The sequence below is a fragment of the Octopus bimaculoides genome, chromosome 23 (assembly GCF_046866305.1).
Source record: "Octopus bimaculoides isolate indiv1 chromosome 23, ASM4686630v1, whole genome shotgun sequence".
Lineage (NCBI taxonomy): Eukaryota > Metazoa > Mollusca > Cephalopoda > Octopoda > Octopodidae > Octopus > Octopus bimaculoides.
The window spans coordinates 24,437,886-24,445,385 of record NC_142950.1 but is presented as its reverse complement, the minus strand read 5'-3'; the positions used below and the strand labels follow the sequence as shown (position 1 = coordinate 24,445,385).

At 36.9% G+C, this 7,500-nt stretch overlaps 1 protein-coding gene across 3 annotated transcripts in view; it reads right to left on the bottom strand.

The window, feature by feature from the left end:
* The window catches only part of LOC106876600 (dynein light chain Tctex-type 5-B), a 145,658-nt gene that overhangs the window by 13,838 nt on the left and 124,320 nt on the right, over window positions 1-7,500 (bottom strand). Inside the window, exon 1 of one of the 3 annotated variants that reach the window (XM_089340655.1) lies at window positions 1,596-2,304. The exons of 1 other annotated variant lie outside the window; for it this stretch is intronic. The gene's annotated coding sequence lies outside the window, so the exon portion shown is untranslated. Of the gene's footprint in view, window positions 1-1,155; window positions 1,572-1,595; window positions 2,305-7,500 lie in introns of those variants that run through there. One more of the 3 variants, XM_089340656.1, reaches the window with a different exon arrangement.

Below are 7,500 nucleotides of genomic sequence, written 5' to 3'. Positions count from 1 at the left end.
TTTATATCATATTTCTGTGAGAGATATAACACGTTATCACCAGCTGGCCCGAAAATATCAAGGTATAACTAGCTGTTGCGACATGATGTTGTTACTAAAGCAATATACAATTCCATCTACAGAAGAGACAGCAATGGGATAAATATAAATCACTTTTCTCTTATTGCTTTCAAATTCTGGGACAAGGCCAGTAATTTCGGGGGATGGGCTAAGTCGATTACATCGATCCCAGTGATCAACTAGTACTGAATTTTTCAATCATGAGAAAATGACAGTCAAAGTCGATCTCGGCGGAATTTGAACTCAGAACGTAAAGACGGATGAAATGCCGCTAAGCATTTTGTCTAGCATGCTAACGATTCTTATTTCTTTATTGCCCACAAAGAGCTAAACATAGAGGAGACAAGCAAGGACAGACAAATGGATTAAGTCGATTACATCTACCCCAGTCCGTAACCGGTACTTAATTTATCGACCCCGAAGGATAAAAGGCAAAGTCGACCTCAGCAGAATTTGAACTCAGAACGTAACGGCAGACGAAATACCTCTAAGAATTTCGCGCGGCGTGCTAACGATTCTGACAGCTCGCCGCCCGCAGCTTCTCTCTTATTGAAGACATACCTATATAACATCACACGGAATATTGGTGGGGCATTCCCTTCAAAACATCTGCTAAGTACTCACGTAAAATATCGGCGAAATTATTTGGGAGCTAAAAGAAAAAGTATATACTTTCATAGAAGTCAGCTGACCTGCAGACGTGAATATCTCTTCCAAAATCAACTAGAAAGAGAATACTTGATGTTTCAACTTCGAAACACCCAACTCGCTTACTCTGATTAAATATTCACAGTTATGCCAGTAAGGTTTGTAAATGTCAAACGACAAACTGAAAAACTGGGATTTTCAAGCAAAGAAAGAAACCGGTTAAGAAGACCCTTATACAATATATACAATCAGTAAGTGAAAGAATAACAATATGCAAGACATTTCTAAAGTTCATCGTTTAACACTTACTTTTGTTGCTATCCAAATTCCAGCGATGGAGATTTGTCTTTGGAAGAAACCAGCTCCTTTCTAACAGGAGGATTTCAATTAATTAAAGAAAAAATCAAATATACATGTATACATATGCATACATGCATCGATACGTACCTACACGCATACATTTGTGAAAGTGCGTGGCTTAGTATATTCGGCTTACGATCTAAAAGTCATGAGTTCACTTCCAGTCGGCGTATCGTCTCTTTGAGCAACACACCTTATTTCACGTTGCTATAGTCCACTCAGCTGGCAAAAAAAAAAAGGCCAGCCTTGTTGTATTCTATGTCTCGCTGAATATCCCTGAGGACCTACGTTAAGGATACGCATGTCTATGCAGTGCTCAGCCGCTTGTACGTTAATTTCACGAGCAGGCTGTTCCGTTGCTTCGGATCAACTGGAACCCCTCGTCGTCACAACAGACGAAGTGCTAACTTTTTGTTTTGTTTTGTTTTGTTTTTGTTTTTGCATGCTTATATACACACATAAGCATAGACAAACACACACGGTGCACACAAAAGGAAATTGAAAGATCTTAATTCAAAACCACAAACCTTGATGTCACGATATACTTTTCATTTCATTTTCTACATCCACAAACAGTACGTCGTAATGCGGTTCTGTCGTGCAGTGCGGAGTGGTATTGCAGTGTGGTTGAAGTGTCGTTTCGCAATAGAATAGCGTAGTGTGTTACGTAAGTATCATTACCGAATGCAACATTGCAGTCTAGTGTATTACGGACGAGTCCTGTTGTGGAGCGTGATGTGGTATAGCGTCACTTATGTATCCATACACCAAAAACGGATGTTAGTTCACACTCCAACTCCATATGTTCCTCTAGTTCAGTATTTAGTTACAAAGTGTTTGTATTGTTGTTGTTGTTGATGTTGTTGTTGTTGTTGTTGTTGTTGTTGTTGTTGCTGTTCTTGTTTTTGTTGTTTTCTGCCGTTTCTCTTCCCTCTGTCAACGTTGTCGCTGTTCTTGTTATGGCTGTCGTTGTTGTTAGCGCTGCCCTGCTGTGTCCACAGAACGGTAGAACACAATCCCACTGAACAAAATCATCATCATCATCATTACCGTCAACAACAACAACAACAACAACAACAACAACAACAACAACAACTGCAACAACAGCAACAACAACTGCAGCAGCGACAAGCAATCAACACAAGGGGGCAAGATAATCCATATTTTAATCCTTGTTAAGCTGTTGAAGTGTTTCAACCACTTGACAGGAAGTGTTTTATCAATATACTGGACAGTTAGTCACTTGTCATTGTTGGCTGGTTAACTAGTCGCTCCCCACCCCACTGGCTGTAGAACCACACCATTATGCATCATATGTGTATATGCATTAAGTATATATATATATACATACATACACACACACACACACACACACACACACACACACACACACACACACATATATATATATATATATATATATATATATATATATATATATATATATATATATATATATATATACATGTATATATGCATGTATGTACGTACGTACGTACGTACGTATGTATGTATGTATGTATGTATGTGTGTATGTTGTGTATGTGTGCTGGTCAGCTGGTAACTTAGCCAGTCGATCAATGATTGTCTTACAGTTGATACTAAAGTCCTATCTATCTATCGATCTATCTATCTATCTATCTATCTATCTATCTATCTATCTATCTAGGTAGGTAGGTAGGTAGCTAGCTAGCTAGCTATCCTAATCCCTCTCTCTCTCTGTCTATTCTCTCTCTCTCTGTCTATTCTCTCTCTCTCTGTCTATTCTCTCTCTCTCTCTCCCCCTCTCTCTCTTTATATATATATATATATATATATATATATATATATATATATATATATATGTATGTATATATGTATATATATCCTTTGTATGGTTAAATGGTGACTGCAACGGTTGTACACTCTTTTCATTTCTTTCAAAGATTTTCAACAACTTTTATTTAAAACGATGACCTACTTGTCTAACATACATCTGTCTCTTGGTCAATCACTCAAGAAAAATGCAACAGAAATCATGAAAGAGTAGAAGGGGTCACTTCCATAACGGTATGAGGCACTGGTTAGTGAGTAATGAAGAATTCTTTTATTTGGGTTTGTAACCATAATTTTTTTTTTAATTAGTACTGGTTAAATGATGTTTTTAATGCATTACTGCGTGAACTACAATGGTTTAAGATTGCTTTTAAAATGTATTTAATTGAAACGAATTAAGAGTTCAGTTTCTAACTGTGACAGCCAATATTTGGCTTTGAGATGTGGTTTAGGCGTAGGCGAGACTGTGTGGTAAAAAGATAAAAGTTAAAAGATAAAACTCATCATCTCCAACATAAAACAACACATCTAATACAAGGCACCGATTTATTTCTAGATTCGTTTAACCGCCATCGTAAATCCATTCAAAATTCAAATAGCTTTAAAATTTGACTTTTAAATTTAAGTTAATTTTAAGTTTTGATATTTCAAAAGGAATTAATTTTTCTGCGTTAAAAAAATATTTTTCCCGTTACGGCACAGTTACCTCGCCATCGTCTGGAGCAACGCCTTTTTCCGTTTTGTCTGCCGGGAACATGCGATTGTCTGAATTACAGGAAATTGTACGTTCCACACCTTGATATAAAACTTACTCCTAATGGCATTTAACCTACAGGAAGACTCTTGCATTTTAAAATTATCTTTCAATTAAAATCACTGTAAACCAGTGGTTCCCAAACATCTTCGAGCAACCTCCCACCTTGGCATTCGGGCCGCATACCTATCGTCCCCCACCACTCACCACCACCACCACTCACCACCACCACCACCACCACCACCACCACCATCATCATCACCACCACAAACATACACTACTTTCTGCAGCAAATTCAAAACAACTGTATCTCACAAATAAAACCTAACCTAATTAACCCGTTATTTTGTTGTTTTTACATGGCCACACCATTATCACCCCACTTGTCTTCAACGACCCCACCCCACCGGATCTTACGATAGCCCTCCTCCTGGATCTTTCCATTGCCCTCAGGGGACAATTTCCTGGACCGGGCGACGCGTTGTGTTCCTGAGCAAAGCACTTCATTTCACGATGCTCCAGTCCACTCAGTTGGTAAAAATGAGTAATCCTGCGACGGATCGGCATCCCGTCCAGCTGGAGATTTTCTACGCCACTGAAACTGGGAAACCGGCCATTATGAGACTGGCATGGCTCGAGAAGGAAACATTTCTTCTTCTTCTTCTTCTTCTTCTTCTTCTTCTTCTTCTTCTTCTTCTTCTTCTTCTTCTTCTTCTTCTTCTTCTTCTTCTTCTTCTTCTTCTTCAGGGGTGCAATATCATCCACTTTGGGAATCACTGCTCTAAATCGTCCGACAGAGATCACCACATGTCCGTTTTTTCCAGGATTCATTATAAACATCCTCAACGACACGTACAAACCTACATCGTTTCTATCTTTTATGTGTTTGAATCATTAGATTGCGGCCATGCTGGGGCACGGCCTTGTAGAATTTTTAGTCGAATGAATCGACCACAGTAGTTTTTTTTATAAAAGGCCTGGCACTTATTCCATCGGCTTTAAATATTAGGCGCATGAGTGGCTGTGTGGTAAGTAGCTTGCTTACCAACCACATGGTTCCGGGTTCAGTCCCACTGCGTGGCATCTTGGGTAAGTGTCTTCTACTATAGCCTCAGGCCAACCAAAGCCTTGTGAGTGGATTTGGTAGACGGAAACCGAAAGAAGCCCGTCGTATATATGTATATATGTGTGAATATGTTTGTGTGTCTGTGTTTGTTCCTCCAACATCGCTTGACAACCGATGCTGGTGTGTTTACGTCCCCGTAACTTAGCGGTTCGGCAAAAGGAGAGCGATGAAATAAGTACTAGGCTTCCAAAGAATAAGTCCTGGGGTCGATTTGATCGATTAAAGGCGGTGCTCCAGCATGGCCGCTGTCAAATGACTGAAACAAGTAAAGAAATAAAGAAAGAAATACATACATATGTATGTATGTATTAACTGTCACTTTTATCATATGTTGTTAATATTAATCGACGCTATTGTAAAAGATTATCTCAGTAGGTAACTGGAAACAGCAAACTGATTTATTTTGTTCCCAAAGCTGGGATAAAACACAAAATTTGTCTCTTAAATCTTGTACTTCTTTTTATTTTGCTGTACTTCAATATATTTTACTTCATTATTATTCATTTAATTTCTGAAGCACTCATCAACTGTTTTCTTTCTACATTCAATATATATGGTTCTCCCCCCCGTCGACCATTTATTTTTTTATTTTTCCGCTCTATTTTTGATTATCTTTCTCCTCTTCTTTCTATTGCTGCCTTCTTTTATTCTTCAGCACTCTCCTAACCCAGAATATATTACTCGTCCCTTAATATTCCTAGCCCCTCCCCAGTCAATCAATTACTTACACAATCATTCATCTTAACTTTCCATTACACTCCTTTTCACTAATCTACTTTCTGTAATAGATATTTGGAACTCTAATATATTCTTTTTTCCATGAAGGCTTTTTCCTGCTTCTTTTGCCCACCATCCAGTTCGTTACATGAACTTAATACGTTATTGTTCGTTTTGACACTCCTCTCTAATAAATATTCCTTTTCTCTCTAATACTATCGCAGTTAAATTTATCCCATGATTTCGTAACTTAGCAAACTATCTACCTTTACGTTCTTTCTCTATCCCCTGCCTACTTTCACTCTATATTTTTTCTTTTCTTTTCCTTTTCAACTAAATCTCTCTCTCTCTTTCTTTCTCTCTCTCTCTCTTTCTTTCTCTCTCTCTCTCTCTCTCCCTCTCCCCCCCTCTCTCTCTCCCTCTTTCCCGCTTTTCTCTATTCTTTTATACTTTCTTTATTGTTCCACGGTTTTTCTGCTCGATCAGCTTTATTTGGTATCGAAATACTTTGTTAAATGTTTGATATTTCAAATATGAAAATATTAAATTGATGAATCTCTTCTTTATGTATGTATGTATGTGTGAATGTATGTATGTATGTATGTATGTATGTATGTATGTATGTATGTATGTATGTATGTATGTATATATATATATATATATATATATATATATATATATATATATATATATATATATATATATATATATATTTGGATATTGTAAATTAACTTCATGAACTTTGTAAAATCTCTGAAGAGGCCTAGAGAATCATACATGTACCTCTATTTCATCCATTTCATCTATCAATTACTTCAGCTTACTGAAGTTATATAGATAGAATGAGGCATGTCAACTCTGGACTGAAACAGCTGTAAGATATTGTCCCTTCGTCGGTCACTAGACGTCCTTTTTATTTACTATGACATAATATGTCACATGTGTTTGTATATTGTTTTTATCGTCCTCTTAGTTGAAAAATAAACAGGTAAATTGACATAATACAATGTCTGCAAGTTGATGAATACCACATATTCCCCTCCATTTTCTTATTGCTATATATATATATATATATATATATATATATAGCAGCACAGAATTTTGTCAGTGAACAGGTCGCGGTCTCAAAGCGACGAAAATATTTTGACAAATTAAATTTAAATGTTGAAGTGAATCTGATGGCTTTTGTGTGTTATTTTAAATGGCTTATAAACACCTTCCACGCTGCAATTGTTATATATATATATATATATATATATATATACATACATACACACACACACACGCACAAATGTATGTTTATAGTCATGTACACCTATAAATATGAAAGCGTTTGTATAGACATACACACACACGCACGCGCGAGCACACACACATATGTGTACATATACATATATATATACCCCACACACACATATATATACATATATATATGTGTGTATGTGTGTTAATATATTTGTGCGTGCGTGTGTGTAGGTATATGTATTTATGTGTGTGTGTGTGTGTGTGTGTGTGTGTATGTACATATGTATATATACATGTACATAATACATACTTATGTATGTATGTATGTATGTATGTATGTGCAAGGCAACAGCGTGAAAACCGTTTTAAGGAATAACAACATTTTCATTGAAGTGTCACATCTAAAAGCATGAAATCAAGATAAGTCGATCGATTTCGCTTTAAACGTCCGGGGTTGCTTAAACGAGTTTTAATGAGTAAATGTGGGGAGGAGGAAGCAAGGAGAAAATTAGCGGAAGTTACTGTACGCTGTGGTCGTTAAGACTGACAGACGACCATTAATAGCGTGGTTTACAGCAGCGACTATTTCCTGTTCAACTTGCTATAAATGGGAATAAATGAGTGGACAAAATAACGTTGGATTTACCTTCAGCCTTTTGTTTCCTTCAATTCTCTCGCTTCTTTTATTTTCTTTTCCATTTTTTTTTGTTATTGTTCTCTTTTGTACAAAGATTACGTTTGGGTGAGACAGTTCACACCTTTCACTTGCAATGTC